Genomic DNA, 19,829 nt, shown 5'->3' on the forward strand with positions numbered 1-19,829 from the left:
CTGATGTTGTCAGTCTTCTGAAATGATCAAATTCTCTTGGCTGGCTACTTTTTGTTTTGCTGTCCTTGCCTTTCTCAGTATATTTTATATATATATATATATATATATATATATATATATATATATATATATAAACCAACAACACCTCCTGAAACCAATATGGATTCCAGTAAACAGCCAGGATGTCAAAAAACACCAGATTCCTATTTATAACTGTTTATAACTATTGTTCATTTTCTGTCCATTTCACCATTGCAAGAAAAGAAACTGCACATTTTATGTGTCTGTTTCAAAGTTTTGAAAGAAAAAGAAAGAAAGAAAGAAAGAAAGAAAAAACCTGAAAGCATTTAAGACACACACACACACACACACACACACACACACACACACACACACACACACACACACACACACACACAAAGGTGTCTACTTTAGGTAACTCCTGAACACACCTATCCACTTACCAGACATGATTGTGCTGTAGCAGGAATGACCATGAAACATTGCCAGAAGGGTGTATTTCCAAGATGGTGCTAACCTTATCACAGTGTTTTTTGAAAATAATGTTGGGAAATAATCCCCTTTATGCATGGCATTAATTAATAATAAACGTTTATGTTAAGAGGCAATGTACCTAATTATGAAATTATGAAATATTGGAGTCCAAACAGAATGAGATTGATGTTGTCGCACTTTCAGTGATATTTAAAGCAATTAAGAAGGTATATATATTCTAGCAGACTTGGCAATATGCTTTACCAGACAAGCTAGTATAGAATCACTTTCTAAATATTCAGTGACCTAATACATAAAAATAATTACATCAGTTTGCTTGATCTCAAAATATAATACCACTGTATGAAAAAGCTATTTGACTTTATTTATGTCACATTATCACACTTCAAAATAATTTTCCTTACTATGAAAAAAGAGCACAACAAATAGTCATGAGTTTCTTGGAAGATATTTATTAAAGGCCAACAGCATTCATAGCTATCCTCTATGATGCACACAAGAGGTACTGTAAAAGGTGTCACAGTTGCAAGACTGACACAAGAGATCCAAAAAAATAAATAATTAAATAGATAAATAGATAAGTCAATCAATAAATAAATATTGCATCTCCTGCCCCTCTTTAATGCACCACTAACAAAGATGGGCAGTACAAAGAGTAACATGTCTTAGTGTACCATGTCATACAGACACACCCTCCTTTCCTTACTACAGCATACTCACACCCCCTCATCTATGCCACACCCCCATAATGAGCATGTACCCTAATGATATAAAACCACTACTCCTCCTACAGCTGGAGCTATGTAGGTGCAAACCAGAAAGTAAACTCCCCCAAAACTGCAGCTGTAAGACATGTAGGAAAAGCAATGAACAGAAGACATTTATGCAAGTGGAAAGGGAAAGGTTGTTCAGACATATAAATGTCAAGGTACAGAAGCAAGATTTGTAAAATATAGTACACAACATAACCAGCAAGGACAAACATGTCAACCCAAGCTGCAGTCCAAATTTCCTTTATTACAACTTCATAAACACAAAGTGCCTCTGTTAAGTGCTTCCATCCCAAATGTTACAGGACATCTTCAGTCCTATATATATATATAAATATAGATATATAGATATATAGACAGATTGATAAGTAGACATACAGTTAGACAACTATTACACAACCTTATATCTCTAAGCCTTGGGGTGCATATGATAAAAAAATGATATTACTCTACTGAAAAATTCCATTAACATAAACAATGAAATTAAACAAAACATGCCAGATGAGGAGAGTTGACATTATATGGACACAGGGTGTGGTACTAGAGAAGGTATAGTTAAATAAAAGTAGCAACGGCATACTGAAAATTTTTGAATGGGATGGACTGAACTGGAAGGATAACATTAGGGCTACAGAAAACAAAGGGTAATGACTCTAGAGGACAAGCTTAGGAAGTTGCATTGCATTAAACAAGGAGAGTTAGAAGCTCATGATATAAATAGGGAGGAGCAAGTTGCAACAGGATAGGTTGAAAAAAAAGAGTTAAAGATAACAGCATAACTGGTGAAAAGAGGGCAAGATGATAGGTCAAAGCAGAAAGAGAGAGAGAGAGAGATTAAGGTGCTGATAGGATAGATAATACATTTACAGATAGGAAAGGTGGAGGTGATTGAGGCAAGTAGACATTTGGATTTATTTAAAAGAGTAGGTTTTCAGATGTTCAGTGCAATGACAGATTTGTTCAATGACATTATACAGGAAGGGAAGTTAACCAAATCTATGGAAGAAGCCACAACAATAGTAATATATATCCAGAAATGGAAAAACACTGATGTTAAAAACTATCACCTTGCATCTCTGTGCAGTTCAATCACCAAAGTTTTGTTTGCATGTTGAAACTAAATCTGCAAAAAGTCTTTTCAAGACATGTAGGGGATGAACAAGTGGGTTTTATTAAAGACAGATCGTCCATAGATCACTCGCTTACTCTTATAGATTTTGTTGGATGGACTGAGGAAAATGTCCCAGGAAAGGTATTAATTGTGTTAATGGACATTCAGAAGGCCTTTGGGTGTGTCTAGTGTGACTTTATACTAGTTACTCTAACAGAGTCCATTGGAGATGATATGTGGCTGAAGAGAGTAAAAGCCCTTTACAGAGCTCCAGAGTTCTGGGTATATATATAAATAGTTGATTTGCAGAAAAATAGCATTGGAAAGTAGAGTCCCACTCCCCTGGGCTATCCATTATTACAAATATTGTTTTTAATACTTACCGAATGCTTTGTATAGGAGTAAGGGAAAGTTGGATGAGGCAGGATAATGCTGGGAAAAGCAGTTGTATTTATTTGTTTGCTGATCATTGCATAATATTGCAGTCACAAAACCAAATAATTCAAAAAAAAAAAAAAAAACACAACGGAACTGACAGCAAACTGCAAAAGTTTAATAGCATTCCTGTACCTTGGCTGGAATGCCTTCAGAATACATTTTTAAGACTACAATGTAGTTAATATACACAAGTCTTCAATCACAGATTAGTTTTAATACATGAATTTGCGATCATGCTTTTGTGATAATATGGTGTGTCTCTTTAAAGGACTAATTAATTTGCAACTGTTAGGTGTTATGTGATTGAAGACTTGTATATATTAACTGCATTGAACTCTTGGAAATTTATTCCTCTGAAGGCATTCCATTGCCTGACCATACAACATTTCAGCTTCTAGACATTGGCAATGTTTGGTAGTTTTGGTCATACTTTAGAGCTTCATTCCCACCTCCAAAAGTCAAAAGTGATTATAGGTAGGGCTAAAATGCTGGAAATCTGTTTTGTGCTCTTTGAAAAGATGGGGTATTTGTACTTGGTGAGGTTCAAAGTTTATAAAAGGTAGCTATGATCAGAGATCAGAACTGTGTTGGTCTAAGGCAAAGATATGAAAAAATGTTTGATGCATGGTCAGCTAGATTTTCCACACTTGAGGGTTTGCACAGTAATACTTCTGCATGTGTTTTATTTTAGATGGCACATACAAGTTAGCCCACAACACTAGATTATATGAAATATCTAACTAGTTTGTGACAGTTTTGTGTGGCAAAGCAAAATATAAAGGATTACAAAGGATAGACATAGGGCCCACAAGAAAGCTGACGGGAGAAGCATAACAGATTTCAGGTGATCTGTGACTGCTATAAATAGTATGGAACAGTTAAGAGGCACAGAAAATGAGAACTTGAAATGTGCTGCCTGGGAAAAGTGTGGAAGGGGTAGAAAGATTAAGGCACTGCACAATATACATGATGGTTGCTATAAGATAGGGTATCAACTGAGATTTTTAGATGAATGGGACAGAAGTATTAGGGAGCTATGATAAGATGAAAGCAGGCTGGTAATCAATTAGAAAAAAGGCATTATAAAGGTGAGAGACCTATGAGAGATTTAAGGAGGGGGAGTTAGATGTTGAGAAGACCATTGAAGCAAAGAAGCAAAGTGAGCTTGTGATGCAACTGTTGATATTTTAGTTGCAGTGGAGTAGGAATGTCAGGCTAAATATAGCTACAGAGAATGCCAGAGAGAAAACTTACTGTGCTCAAATGGAGGAAACCTTCTGAAAGTCAATAGGCAAGGAGACATTGGAAAGGACATTGGGAAGAAATGACACAGCCCAAACTATGGGAGGGGGTGTTGTGTTTATGCATGAAGTGAGAATTAGTAGAAATGTAAATAAATTCTGTTCTTTTGTAGTAAAGAGGAAATTGGGTATTTGTGTTACACTCATATTGGTAAATATGCTGTATAATTATGGAAACCAAGTAAAAAGGTCACCATATGTGAAAATGTCTATGTGAAATAGTACTGCTGAAAAATGTTGTAATATTTGCAAGAATAAAAATGAAACAGTTAAAAAATAAAATGAAATAACATTAAATAAATATCAAAATGGATTGAGTATGCCTCTGTGCCTGTGCTCAAGCATGCATGCATGTGTGTATAATGGGGATTCAATGTTAGATATGTAATTACTTGCAATACATAGTTAGGGCATGTGTTAAATAACATGGCTTTTCCATTTACTATTGAACCTCATTTTTCATCCACTGTACATATGTTAAGGCTATTTAACAGCATCCCAAGAATGTAGTATAGTACATGAGGAGGTGGGAGGTTGACATAATAATTAAGGTGTTTACCTTAAAGACAGAGTTTGATTCTCATGTGGGGTAATTGGCTAGTCTTAAAATGTCCTGCAAGGATGGTTAGCCTAGTACTAATCTAGGAACCTTTAAACTATCTGTACTTCTACATCAGGAAATAAGTTGTGTGATGACTGGCAAAGACATAAGTCTGGAAATCAGGTTCCCAAGTGTGATCATAGACAAATACTAGGCTTCAGTCTACAGACTATTAGAAGCCTACCCAATAACCAGAGATCAGAATCAAACACTGCCGCTTGTACCAGGAAAGGTAAAATCCTTAACAATTATGACAACCCCATATCACACAAGTTATAATTCCTTCCATTTACTTTATTTTGAATTATTACTTTTACTTTCTTCCAGGGGAATAATATTTTGGCCAGGTCATTATTTTTTTTTCCTTTTGCATGAGAAACATAAAAGTTTCATGACAGATATAATGCAGGAAAATGGAAAATATAGATAATTTTAAAAATATATTAAATTATTTTCAAGGGACTACAGGGACTGCAGGCATGGTATGCTGTGTAACACCATGTGATGAAAGAAATCCAGGAAAATCAATCACTGATAATTTAATTTTCTTACTAGATCATAGCAAAGCTGTACAATGACATCCACACACACAGTACATGCAGAAATATTATTTCCTGCTGATTTCATTTCTATATCGCATAGCTCTGAACAGTGGGGGTGCAGGCAAACCACATGTAAACAAAGAGATGTTAAATGAATTATACAGCTATGGGAGATAACATTCAGTTTCCTGTTGCAGATAATGTAGAATATGTGGGCAGTACTTAGAATTCCAATTGTGTTCATGGGAACATCATGGGAAATCCCCTGAAGACCAGTGACCTACTACACTGTAAGCACTTCACTGAATACACAGACCTAAACACTGTACCTTTTTATCACAATAAACTGCTTTACATTTGGAAAGCATTTATAGCTGCCCACCAGAGGTATGTGATTGGTAGCTGTAATGACACCCATTCAAGACACCCCCTGCCTTTTTTGCCACTGATGTCAACATTTAATTTCGAGGTTATTAGTTTAACCTTTTGCAATACATAGCAACATTTTGCAGAATGTGCAGTTCTTTTTAACATGTGTGGGTGTGTGGGTGTGTGGGTGTGTGTGTGTGTGTCTGTGGGTGTGTGTGTAGGTGTGTGTGTGTGTGTGTGTGTGTGTGTGTGTGTGTGTGTGTGTGTGTGTGTGTGTGTGTGTGTGTGTGTAAAATGTATCATCAAATGATTCAATACAAATGAAGAAATGTATAAAAGTAACTAAAAAGACATTGGAAGTCAATTTCCTAAAATGAAGAAAATGGAAAACGTGCCAGTCAAGTAGTTCTAAATGGATTAGCATTCAACTCATCGTTCTAAACTCACTGATATTGTAGTCTTCATTCTCCATTATCCATAAAAAAACACTGCATGTGCAATATCTATTTGTCTTTCACCAGTGGTATCACAGTATGGATTGTTTCCTCTAACCTATATTTATATGACTGTGCTGTTGGTATATATAAGCCCATGGGGCATACAGGGGACTTACCACCAAAAAAATGCATTTTTATCACATGCACGGTTCCTCTTCGTTTCTGCTGTTTGCACTATCACTATATTGCATGTGGCCAAGTTGTATGAGAACAGAAAACAGTGTATAATCTTGGTTAATGATATGCTTCACATATACCAGAGACTATTAATGCAGAACTAACTGGTAGAATCAAATGTTTATGTCTCCTCTTTTATTTCAGGTAGTCTTTTATGCACTGTACGAGGATTTGACTCACCAAGTATTAACCCATACTCTGTATGTTCACAAATGGTATTTCTATAAGAAATCTCTGATAGCATAGTTTCCATTTATGAGCTGGCAGTAAATCAAAGTATTTGTTGGCTTTATTGTTATCTGCAGAGTTGTGTGATCAAGCTTTGGCAGGTTTATTTCACTTAGTTGTAAATTTGACCAGATGATACTTAACAAGAAACAGCAGAAACTATTTCCTAGCGTAGATTTAATTGATTTCTTTCTCATACTAAGCTATATGAGATCTTTTCAATATAGCCCAATTCTGAAAAAGGCATGTCCTGTTCTGGATGTCAATCTTTGGTCTGGTGATCAAACTAGAGAAGAGAATCCATAATCTCATGACAGTCACTGACACAAAACACAGAATGAACTCTCTCCTAGTTTACTCCTGAGCTCAAAATATGTCAGGCATATATTGTGCATTATAGAAAATTATTATATACAGTTGAGGGCTTATTTATATTTAAAAGAGCTCTGTGAAATCAGCACTGTACTTATAAAATACAGAAAATACACATACGTACAGCTTGATAATTTTTTTAGGAGCAGTAGTTTTGTGAGTAGGAGAAAGAAAGGAATGTGAGAGGGTGAGGAATAAAACTGATGAGTTTGTTAAGATCAGAGTTGGAAGAGATTAGGGCTATAGTAATGGACGCAGCTGACTAAGATACATAAATGATGCTTAGTGATTTGATTAGGGCTTGCTATGGTTAATCATATCTCTCTTAGTAGAGATGTGAAAAATGAAAACTAAATATAACCTATACATAATTGTTGAGCCAAACATGACTATAAAAAACAAAAAAACTAAAACATATGTTTTTCAGTAGGGTAAACTACTTGCTTCCATTATTGTGTAGCTCTGCCACCATAGCATCAAGCTCTTCTTAAATTAACTTTGAAGTTGCACACACACTCATATAAAAAAAAACATTTCATTGTTTCCCTGTTGTATGAGCCCTGTTATCAAAAGCGAAGTACAGTGTCTACAACAAATCAACTTTCTGACATCAACAACGCACACATGTACACACACACACACACACACACACACACACACACACACACACACACACACGCACGCACGCACACACACACACACACACACACACACACACACACACAAAATCTATATTATATGATGTTTTGTGTGTTGATAGCCATGTGATGAAGTGTAGTGCTCCATTTGACTACAGGCAGAAGTACATAGTTTAAAATATAGCTGCAAACACTTTGCATCATTTTTACATGGATTTCATTTTTCAGATGTAGAAAAAAAATGAAAACAAGGAAAAGTAATAATTACTTTTTTCCCTGCAGTGATTGCTACTCTAGCGTTATTTAAAGCATGCACAGAGGGGTTAATAATGCAGTGATTGCTACTCTAGCATTATTTAAAGCATGCACAGAGGGGATAATAATGTACTTGCTGGCAAAGGGAAACGGCTTTGTGATATGGAGTAACCTGGTTTTGCCTAAGCAGTATTTAGGAATTAAAAACCCCAGGAAACAGATAAGATGTATTTATCTTTGGCTCATTCTACTGTTCAGTAATGTGGGCAACTCTGGATAAAGAGAAAAGCATAAAAAGTTTCTTTCCCAAGCAGACATTTTCAATGATAAAACCAAATATCAGACATTTGCATTCCTTCGATCGGTTATGTGATTTATGTATGGATGTGACAAAAATATTTTTTCATGCTGTATATAGTAACAGAAGTGGTTAATGCGTAGTCAATCAAGTTCTTGTGAATTTTGTAGTACCACTGTCAACGGTAAATATGGGTGCTTCATATCTTAATGCACTCCCACAGATAGATTATTGTGAAGTCTGCCTAAAAGTACCTAGTCAGATTTTAGTCTTTAATGCATACTTTCTCATCCATTATTCATGGAATAAAATAGTTCTAATTAAATTACACACATATCTGTTGTGAGTAAAAACAAGGGTGGGAAACATGATTATTTTTGCAGATAATGGTGCTTCTTAGGAGCACAGAATACTGTAGATAATATTACAACTTATCAGGTGTGTCTTTCAGAAGCAGCACAGGGCAGAACAAGAATCATGGTACACCAAAAGACAAATATAATTGGTAGAGAATTAGGAAACAGACCCAAAGGTAAGAATTAAACATTTTAAGCATGTCAATTGTGTCCTTGTGATGCAGCATTTGTGTTTATTGCTCTACTTTTTAATATGCTGTAAAAATGTTTTACTGACACCAGACTTTTATTATTTTCACAGCCACTGAAGACATTTGATGGAGGTAAGGGAAAAAAAAATTATTTAAAAATAAAATCACACTTTTAAAGAAAACAAGTCTCTCACGTCTGGATATATTGGGGTAACAGCTGTTTCTGGTTTGCAGAAACATTCACAGACTTTTTTTTTCAGATTAGAAGTTTCACAGCTTTTATTTAGTATATCAGACCATATAAAATCTTATTTTTTTGCATAATAATTTAAATATAAATCGCTTGCACTTATTTCTGGGTGCAGAATGTGCGATTGACGCTTTATGCAAATTTCAAAGCTAGATCTATTTATGCCATGATATTATTCGGTATATACATCAAGACATGAAATGTCTGTCTGTTTCAGGTGAATTGTAAGTCCACCAATAATTAATATTACATTCATAACAATTCCTATCATTAGTAAGTTAAAACTATTAATGATTTATGGAACTTTTGAATAAATAGTGTTTTTATTGCCATATTTAAAATGCATATTCTTTAGTGTCATGGTTAGACATTTACAAATCCCTGGGCAATTATCAAACAAAAGGACAGGAGCTATGTGTTTTGCATAAGTGAGCAAATAACTGTATATATATATATATATATATATATATATATATATATATGTGTGTGTGTGTGTGTGTGTGTGTGTGTGTGTGCATATGTATGTGATCCATCAATATGTTTGAAGGTTCATTACTTTGAACCCCACTTCACTGAGTCCACTTGTTTGAAGTAGTGAAACTTTCAACATTGACTTTGGCAGTCACACTACAGCAGGGAATGGGAATATTCCCTTTTCTCCATTGTAGTGTGATCTCAGAGTTCGTATATTTAAGTATGGGGGGTGTGGGGGGCACAGCCCCCCCTGCAAAAACATGTTTTAGTGTTTTTTTTTGGGTAGCCCAGGAAACTAGACTTCAGAGAAAGTGCACTTTCGTTTAAGTGGACTTTCGCTGAAGTGTAGGGTCTACTGCTCTATTTTGAAGAAGTGTATTTTTAATGTAAAGCAGTAAACCCATATATATATATATATATATATATATATATATATATGTATACCACACACACACACACACACACACGCACACACACACACACACACACACACACACACACACACACACACACACACACACACACTATTAAAAGTCTGTATTGCACAACAAATTGGTATACTGGTGTCATTGACACTTTTCTGACTCATTAATTGCTTTATGTAAAATAGAAAAGTAATTTTGAATGCACAGAGTTAAACGTGATAATGGCCTGAATATATGTTCCATGCACTGGAGTCATTTTATCTGTCCCCATCTTTTCTAGTATATGTTTTATATCATATTTACAGACAACAAATCACAACATGCATGTTGCTCTCCATTGAATCATTTCAGAGGTTGAATAACACACTTATTCAGAATTTTGACAGAAACATTTTACAGCAACCTTGACAAAGTGAACCTAAGTAAAACAATTAGTAATGGATATACTGTCACAACCAATTTTAGGTTTTAATAAGTAAAGAATAATTAAGTGCCAGCCCTAACAAACTATTGTTTACAAAATGATAAAATGGAAAATCACTATGGTCAAAGACAGCTTTCTTAATCAGGTTTAAGTCAGAATTAGGCAATATAGCAATAGTGTAAATGAAATACTTTAACATTGAACATGGCAATCCCATATTCCAGGTCTCACTGTCAGTTACTGAGAAGAATATCATATAACTTTGTATTTAATGTAAACAGCCTGTTTGTCCTGTGTAATGTTTCTGCATATAAGTCACTTGTTAAAATGAAATATAGTTTCATTCAGTGCAATATTTGTGTGAAAGACTAATACTTTTGACAAGTATTTCTTTGTGGCATGTTGTTATCCAGTTCTGCATATATAATACCTCACTATAAAGTTGTCAGCTCCTGCAAACTGAGAGCCCTCTGTGAACCATCTAATCAGAACTATTGTAAAACCTTTGAAATAGAAAAAAATAAAACCAAAGGAATTTGCATCAGATCAACTGCTGCACTTACAGAGTGCATATTTAAAAAAAAAAATTACACCTAAAATGTCGATAGTTTTTTCTATATCTACTAAAAAAGAATGTATTTTGTCTTCCAACTAATCAACTGTTTACAGAGGCTGAATTTACATTATGTTGGTACTAATCTTAAACATTCCTACAGCATTTAAATTGGATATTTTTTAGTCTGTTATCTATGGGCCAGATTCCAAAAGAGTTGCTCTCAGTATAAGTATGGCCTGATTCTGAAAGACCTGCTCTAAGTGTAACTGACTTACTTTGCTATAAGGCCTATCTATAATCAGGCTTACTACAGTGAAAAGATTCTGAAACATCTGCTCTCAGTGCAAGTATCATTTACACTGAGAACAAGTCTTTTGGTATCAGGATCTGTATTTACAACATTTCCACAATTTCAAAGCTAAACTGCTTCACCACATTCCTCCTATCAATCATTTATAATATCTCGTCTTTTTTGGACATAATCTCGTTGGAGACGGTGACATTTCTAAGAAGGTATTTACCTTTTTGTATTGTGTCATTGGAAGATACTTTATCCTGTATAATGTGTGCAGTAATTAACCTGTGACTTTTGCATTGTGTGCAACATATTTTCCCTTTCAACCTACTCCTATACAGATGACATTAGTAAGCAGTAGTAAGCGTTGTTAATGGACAAACCACTCCATATAACCTCCCACTATTAGTTATATGTCTCACCACAGTATGCAACACTTTTTAGTATTACTTAACCTGCTTCATCAAAATATCCAAAAAATTAAAATATGATTCTACTATAAAATGTCAGCTTCCTGAAATCTGACTTTTCAAAAGAAAGAACAGCAGCTCCGACACTTGCAGCAGCTGGAGAGGCCACACCGACACTTGCAGCAGCTGGAGAGGCCACAAAAGTTCCTCACCAAAAGGATAAAGGGTCTCAAACATCTGTCCTATGCTGCCCGACTGAAAGAACTCCAGCTCTATTCAGTCGCTTACCGCTTGCTCAGAGGTGACCTTTGCCTAACATACAAGGCCATGTCAAACCCAGATTTGATGAATATGCTTCACCTCAAAAAATCTAGATCCGTCAGAGCCACAAGGGCGGGAGACTTAAACCTCGACATGGCTATTAATAGGACGTGCTGGAGGGATAGATTCATCACCCAAAGACTCCCTATGCTGTGGAATAAAATCCCGGTATATGTGAGGCAGAGCACCTCGCTGGCCTTGTTCAAGAGAAATCTTGACCAATGGATGGGAGATCGCAGATATACCCCAGGGATTACCTCAGTGTCACTGCTCAACAGAGGCACAGCAAAATAATGGGTATAGTTCCCCATACTAAATGGGTGGTGTAAGCCACAAAACTATGGGCTAGGCTTGTAAATGCCCTCGGGCAGATAGCCTAGTATGAACCTATGAACCTATGAACCTATGAAGTTAAGAAGGGTGAAAAACTTCTTTTTTTCTAGTTTTTTTGTAGATGTCAACCCCCCTGAACCCTACAATGTGGGGATCAAGCCACCCACACCCCCTTATATATATATATCAACTACATGGTTGCACCAACCCAAAGAAGGGGAAAAATCCCCCTAAAGACATAAAACACTGTCGTCACACACTTAAAAAACACACCGGCAATAATTTTGTATGTTAAAAATGTTTATCACTATGCTGTTCATCTTTCTTGCCAGGCTATGGACACAATCAGTTCTTAGGGAAGCCTTAAAAAACCCTCAGTATCTATCCAGTTATCACTCAAATGAGGTATTGTGCTTAACTTGAAATGTAGTATATAGGAATCAGATGCTCAAATATGCTTATATTGCTCAACTGGGAATAGATACAAAACTCATTAAGTTGCTCTTTATAAACATGAAGAAAAATATGTAAACATAGATCTGTTTCATATCGTCTTGTCAGCATTCACATATCTTGACTTTATATAATAATGTATGCTAAGGAAAGGTAGTGGCTTCGTATATAAAGAAAACATTTTGTTTTCAGTCCATTACTTTTATATTTATCTATATAAAAATGAGTGCATGACAAGAAACAGACATCACATTATGCTTCTTAATTTCTAACTTGGATTCTCACTGTCACATTAGAATGAATAATGCAAAACTCCCTGAGTACAGTTTAATACTTGTCAAGCTAGTAAATCAAAAACAAATAATAAGCAAATGATTTTCATAGCACCATTATTAATAGCACCTTCACTAGAGCTTTTATAGGAAATCTTCTGGCATGCAACACTTTTTTTTTTTTTTGCATTACAGACGAGAACTGATACGTCTCCAACTGCACAGACTTTTTTTTTTTTTTTTGCAGCCAAAGGTGAAAAGTAACTCCTGCATTTCTGTATTAACTAAGGAAGCATTACCTAGTAAATCAACAATAACGAGATACAATAAGGACGGAAATTAAATGGAACCTTCTAAAAGAAACAGCATAATGGCAAACAACTTTGTGTTCTTTTAAGCAGAGTAACAGCGAATTGTTCAAAAAATTTTAGATGCATTCTATTTTGCTGGTTTGGCATAGTATGGAAAATAAAATGCTTCAGTTAACAAACAGGCAGATAATCATTTGAGCAATAACAGAATTGCCATTTATTGCTCTTCCAAGACTGTTTGATCAAGTGGTGTTTTAAATAATATATGGATATGTTAATGAATATCAATTGTTATTTTAGTCATCAGCTTTCCTGCCTAAATCATATGGTAAACAGTGGGGCAAGATCACTTATGTTGGGGTTGGGGAGTTTGTCCTTTGCCTGATGTTGTGTGATGTTGGCACTGGTATATTTAAGTAGCAGGGGATGTGACCTGTCACATCAGTGGATTAATATCAACTTTTTTGTCAGTTATAAGTAAGTCAATTTACTGAATTTGCTGTGAGGTAAATTAACTTACCCCTTTTGTGTGTGCGCATGTGTTTGTGTGTGTGTGTGTGTGTGTGGGGAGGTCTTTGTGTGTGTGTGTGTGTGTGTGTGTGTTAGTGTGTGTATGTGTGTGCACGCTCATTTTGTGTGTGTGTGTGTGTGTGTGTGTGTGTGTGTGTGTGTGTGTTATTAGTGTATATATGTATGTGTGCACGCTCATTTTGTGTGTGTGTGTGTGTGTGTGTGTGTGTGTGTGTGTGTGTGTGTGTGTGTGTGTGTGTGTGTGTGTGTGTGTGTGTGCGTCTGCTTGGATGTGTGTGTGTGTGCGCGTGTTTATAGATATATATATATATATATATATATAGAGAGAGAGAGAGAGAGAGAGAGATATTATTTTTTTCTTTGAGGCTGATGACTTCAAAGCTACAAAGCTACATACCAGTTTAAAATGCTGCCTCCTACAATGGCATTATGTATGCCATTGCCCCTCCTAAATACCTTTGCTGTGAATATTCGTTCAGTCCCTTTTTGTTGACTGCTCTTTGCCAAATTGCCAGAAAATGGAAAAAAAACCTTAACATTTATCAGTTCATGCATACTGAGACATCATAGCTGATTTATTTAAAAAATAAATAGATAAATTAATAAAGATGAACATATTCACTTTGGGCTGATTATATAAAAAAATATTTAGCATAGAAATCCATGTCTGAAACAAATGGATTAGCAAAGGGGATAGATGAAGGTGACATACTGAATTTTTTTACAATAGATACAATAAGGGGATTAAGGAGAACTAAGCTCAAGCAAATGAATAGTTTTTATTTTAAAAATGTAATTGTGTGCATATGTTCTCAGTACGTCTGTGTTTGTGTTTCTGTGGGTGTGTGGTTGTGAGTGTGTGTGTGTGTTTGTTTTCATGTGTGCATGTGGGTGTTTGGTTGTGTGTGTGCGTGCGAGTGTGTTTGCGTGTGTGTGTGTGTGTAACTGTGTGTGTGTGTGACCGTGTGTGTGTGTGTGTGTGTGTGTGTGTGTGTGTGTGTGAGACCGTGTGTGTGTGTGTGTGTGTGTGTGTGTGTGTGTGTGTGTGTGAGACCGTGTGTGTGTGTGTGTGTGTGTGTGTGTGTGTGTGTGTGTGAGACCGTGTGTGTGTGTGTGTGTGTGTGTGTGTGTGTGTGTGAGACCGTGTGTGTGTGTGTGTATGTGCGTGTGTGCATGTGCGTGTGTGTGTGTGTGTGTGTGTGTGTGTGTGTGTGTGTGTGTGTATGTGTGTGTGTGTGTGTGTGTGTGTGTGTGTGTGTGTGTGTGTATGTGTGTGTGTGTTGGCAGGCAAGTGTTTCTTTCTATACCTGTGATATTTGTAGAGCTGTTTGAACTAAGAAGTTAATGTGGGCAGAATCTACTGTAGAAAAAATGAGGATGAGAAGTAAGAAGAAGGAAATAGAAAAGAAAACAATAAGAGAAAACAAGCAGGCGTCAGGAACTAAATGCTCTTTGCTTGGAGTAGATCCAGGTGCAACAAAGAAAAGAAAGTACGAACAAGAACAAGGCAAGGATCACAGTCAGACAGCTGTAGATGGAAAAAAACAGTGGGAGTACATAATTCGTTATAGCTGTTTCTTCATTATCAGTGATCTTTAACAATAGAAAATAGTCAAACAACATGCATTCTGTTTGCATCTTTACCACACTTCTTTAGTATCTTACTTCATTTTTGGATAGAACTCATGCATCTGAAAACAAAAGCTTAAGTAAATTGAGTCTTTGCAGTAAACATCAGAAAACACAGACAGCAGCCATTGGCTGCTGTAGATTACCACTGGCATTACATTCCAAGCCATCTTAAGTAGGATCTTACCTGAGCTCAGGTGTGTGTCGGGGGGAGGGCTGCTGTAGATTACCACTGGCATTACATTCCATGCCATCTTAAGTAGGATCTTACCTGAGCTTAGGTGTGTGTTGGGGGGAGGGCTGCTGTAGATTACCACTGGCATTACATTCCAAGCCATCTTAAGTAGGATCTTACCTTAGCTCAGGTGTGTGTTGGGGGAGGGCTGCTGTAGATTACCAGTCATATTACATTTCGAGCCATATTAAGTAGGGTCTTACCTTAGCTCAGGTGTGTGTTGGAGGAGGGCATTACAGAAAGAGACAGAAAAAACAAATGCAAAAAAATGAAAGAAATGTTTTTGTGAGACAATAATAGGAATTGCCTTATCTAAGATGTGAAACAGACAAAGAAGTCAAGCACTTCGGGTAGCCACTAATAGAGATGATAACTACACTTCACTGCTTAAGTCACTATTTCACGACATTATTTACAGGAGCTGTGAGCAGTGCTGGTAAATGGAGCCCACCTGTCCTGCCCTGCAGCCATTGTTATTATATGTACAGAGGAGAGCACATTGGCATTGCCTGATGTTCAAAAATAAATCCCTAACCCAAATTCAAGTGTAACTTGAACAACTGGATGGGAAACAGGAAATTCATCCTTTTTTTGTGTTTGATTGACTCATATGTATTAAGTAAGTAAGTAAATAAATAAATACATGCATAAATAAAACAATGATGGGCAATTAAAGTTTCTAAATCATTGTACATATGGGGAAATAACTTGACTGAAGGGTCAATGTATATGGCCAATTAAACTGTTAACGAGATTGTTGATTGGTACCAGAAAATGAGAGGCAAGGAACCTTTCTATGAAGTAGTAGCAGGATTGATATCCAGCAAAGATAGAAATCACAGAATCATGGAGTTTATCTGATGATTAAGTGCTGATTAAGAGCATGAATTAAGGCAAATGGGAGACTTGGAGATTGATGATGAGCAAAGAAGAATGTGCAGCAGGGACGAGCTCCACTGAAGGCCAACCACAAATGAGTAGTCCTTGTCATTCATCTGTTGTATAAGAAGTACCTTAAAAGAAACCAAGAAATGTATAATATTTTAATGAAAATGTAACTTTGTATCCAGAAATTTAAATTATCCCAAACTATACGCAAGATGTGAGAGAAGCATGAAAAGGTACAATGTGCTACTTTGCTGCATATTACTAGGTATATATATATATATATATATATATATATATATATATATATATATATATATATATAGATATATATATATATATATAGGGTCTATATTACTAGGTATATATATATATATATATATATATATATATATATATATATATATATACATAGGGTCTATATTATGTGATCAAATGATTAGGTGATCGAACAACTAAACATCGACCACGTAATATCAAAAGTAGAAAAACAGTGAACAGCCAACTTAATGCAGGGAAAGATTTCCCTTGGCCGTTGGCTGGATTTTGCTGTTTTCTCCAATGTGGAGTGATCTCGGAGTTGGTATATTTAGTTAGGGGGAGTGTGGGAAGCACAGCCCCCATGTCAGGGGGGTGTGTGGGCAAAGACCCCACTTATTTTTGCTATAAAGTTAATTTTTTTTTGTGTCCGATGGTAACGTTTCCCAGCTGCATTCGCTATTTTGCAGTTTGATATTACGTGGTCGATGTTTAGGTGTTCGATCACCTAATCATTCGATCACGTAATATAGACCCTATATATATATATATATATATATATATATATATATATATATATATATATATATATATATATATACATACATACTACTAGGTAAGCAGTATTAAATGTGAATAGAGCATCTGAGTTAGACAGGCAGAGAGAGGATTGTTGTGATTAGCCCAAATTTTCAGTGCAAACCAAGGAAAAGCCTGACATATAATCATTTGTTCCTGTTGAGTACACAAGGTCCTTGTATGCATATTGATGTTTTTTTTTTTTTTTTTAACATTAGACTTAAAGATCTGAGTCACACAATTTTAATTTGTTGAGTTACATGATTCATTACTAGAAGACAGACTCATGGTGGTGTCAGACATTTTCTGACAAAGGACTGATTTTTGAGATACTCATATTTAACGTTAATGTAGCTGATACATAAAGAGCAACTGAAATGACCTTTTTGCATCTAACAGAACATACAAAAATTTAGAAAGTGTAGAAGTGCCTGCAAAACAGATACAATTAAAGCAAGTAAAAATGCAGTGAAAAATAATGTATTTTTTGTAAAGTAGTGTATGAGGTGTGGCTGTGGGCATTATAATAATATATATCCTGAGTTTAATCTAGTATGTAGAAGCTTTGGGAGTATAAATGATTGAAGGAATATCTAAAATAAAAGAAGCAAATCTCTGGGATTCAGAACTACTGCTTACACTGGTATGCCACTATTACTTCCACATGTGAAGTTGCGCAATGTGATTCAAAGCTAATTAACAATGTAAGAGGAGGTGATTTATATGACAAGGATTTACTAATTAAAGAATCCACTACCGATAATGGCACTGACCAAGAATAAAGCAGCATATCATAATGATGGTCATGCAACACATCAAATCCAGTAATGTGCATGTAGTTTGCTTGTGTCTGTGTACATTCACAGTCTGAACTTTGGGACACTATACATAGCAAAGTCACTTCCAATTTCATTAAGATAAATAGGGAGGAAACGGGTGTATAGGGCAGACATAAAAGGGAAGAGTAAGCAGAGAAAGCTACAGAAAAAAAAACAGGGGTGGGAAAACTGGCATGGGTTTTGGGAAGAAAGCTTTTTTGGGGGTGGGTACGTGTTTTTTTTTTAGAATTGAGGGAAGGAAAGAAGGAAATAAGGAAAGAAGGAAGTAGTGAAGGAAGAAAGGCACGAGAAGTATAGAAATGTTAGTGGAAGTAACCAAAATACACAATACAGACAAAGACCATCATGGGAGCTGCTGACATAAAAGGAGGGACACAATGGACAGGCATGTTCAAGCAGAAGAAGGATATTTGGAGATGGGGAGAATTTGACTACAAACTGGGAAGGAAAGTGAAACTCATGTAAGGGGGGATACCATTCTGGTAGATGGGTTGGTTTGACAGCTCCCTTTCTGGTTGCCCAAAGCATTGCCCAGCCAGAGGTCAGTCCATTTCTGAAGCTGTTCATTCTGTTAGGCCCTGCTTCTATCAGCAACCTAGGCAAGGTGAGGTAGTAGTGAATGTCTGTTAGTTACAAAAGGATATTCTCCAGGTAGTTATGTGGGAGTCAAGTTGTCTTTCCACCACCAGCAACATCGTCACCTCCTCCAACTCCAGCAGAGTAGCATAGTGAGACCTGCCAGAGGTTTCCCAGAGGAGCTTACAATACCCTCCTCATGACACCAATGGAGGACAGTATTGACCTTTCCAGGTCATCCATCCCTGCTGGATAACCTATTTTATCCTGCAGAGAGCTTGTTCTGGAGGCATATTCAGACCAAGCTATAGAAAAAAAAAGTCACTGATGTCTTAACCAGTGCTGCACCACAGAAAAATCTTTTAATGACAATGCATAAAATGGCAACATAAATGGGGAGAGGTAAAAAAGAAACATACAAATATAAAGGAATGATAACAAGAAAGGGAAAGGCATATGCAGCGATAATATGGAGAATATGGCTGACCAAATACACTACAGATAAGGTGCAGTTCCAGGAAATAGATTCAAAGTGGCTTAAAGAACATGGCCCTGTGAGTATGTAGGACCCCCATGCCATTGGCATGCTAGGGAATAGAAGGTGCCATGCAAGGTGTGTAGAGACAACCTGTAATGTTGGTGTTAAGAGAAAAAGGACAAGATATGGTTCCAGTCAGTCCATTGGCCTAAACATGACCTGCTGTCAATATGTGGTGGATAATGCAAATATATGACAACAACTAGTACAAGATAGAGTAGTCATAAAAGTAGCACACTGCCATTATGCCATGTATAAGTGCACCACCAATGGCCTTGTTTGGGACAGTGCACGTAAACTGCGGGCAAATATAGTTGCTGCTCTGTGATGGACTGGCACAGTTGTGGCATTGCACACAGCATGGTGGGATACCAGTTCCACAAGCTTTTGGTAGGGCTTTGCAACTGGCATGCTGTAAGGTCAAGCCATGGCATGCGTAACATCTATACTTTGAGAGTGTGGTCACTAGTCCCTGGTCAGGTGGATAGGTCATTGCCTTCACTTGTATAGACAGTGCATGTGTGTCCAGAGCTGTGTGCAGTAGTTAGCACAACATACTATGACATCTATGTGGA

General features: G+C 36.3%; 1 long non-coding RNA gene across 2 annotated transcripts in view; it reads left to right on the forward strand.

Annotated features, from left to right (window-relative positions):
* Positions 1-19,829, forward strand: part of LOC122815676 — a 125,308-nt gene that overhangs the window by 78,226 nt on the left and 27,253 nt on the right. Inside the window, exons 2-3 of one of the 2 annotated variants that reach the window (XR_006366983.1) lie at positions 8,552-8,645; positions 8,771-8,792. This is a non-coding gene — a long non-coding RNA (uncharacterized LOC122815676). The remainder of the gene's footprint in view (positions 1-8,551; positions 8,646-8,770; positions 8,793-19,829) is intronic. The other variant, XR_006366984.1, reaches the window with a different exon arrangement.

The sequence above is a fragment of the Protopterus annectens genome, chromosome 11.part0 (genome assembly GCF_019279795.1).
Source record: "Protopterus annectens isolate FY-2018-M chromosome 11.part0, PAN1.0, whole genome shotgun sequence".
NCBI classification, from domain to species: Eukaryota; Metazoa; Chordata; order Ceratodontiformes; family Protopteridae; genus Protopterus; species Protopterus annectens.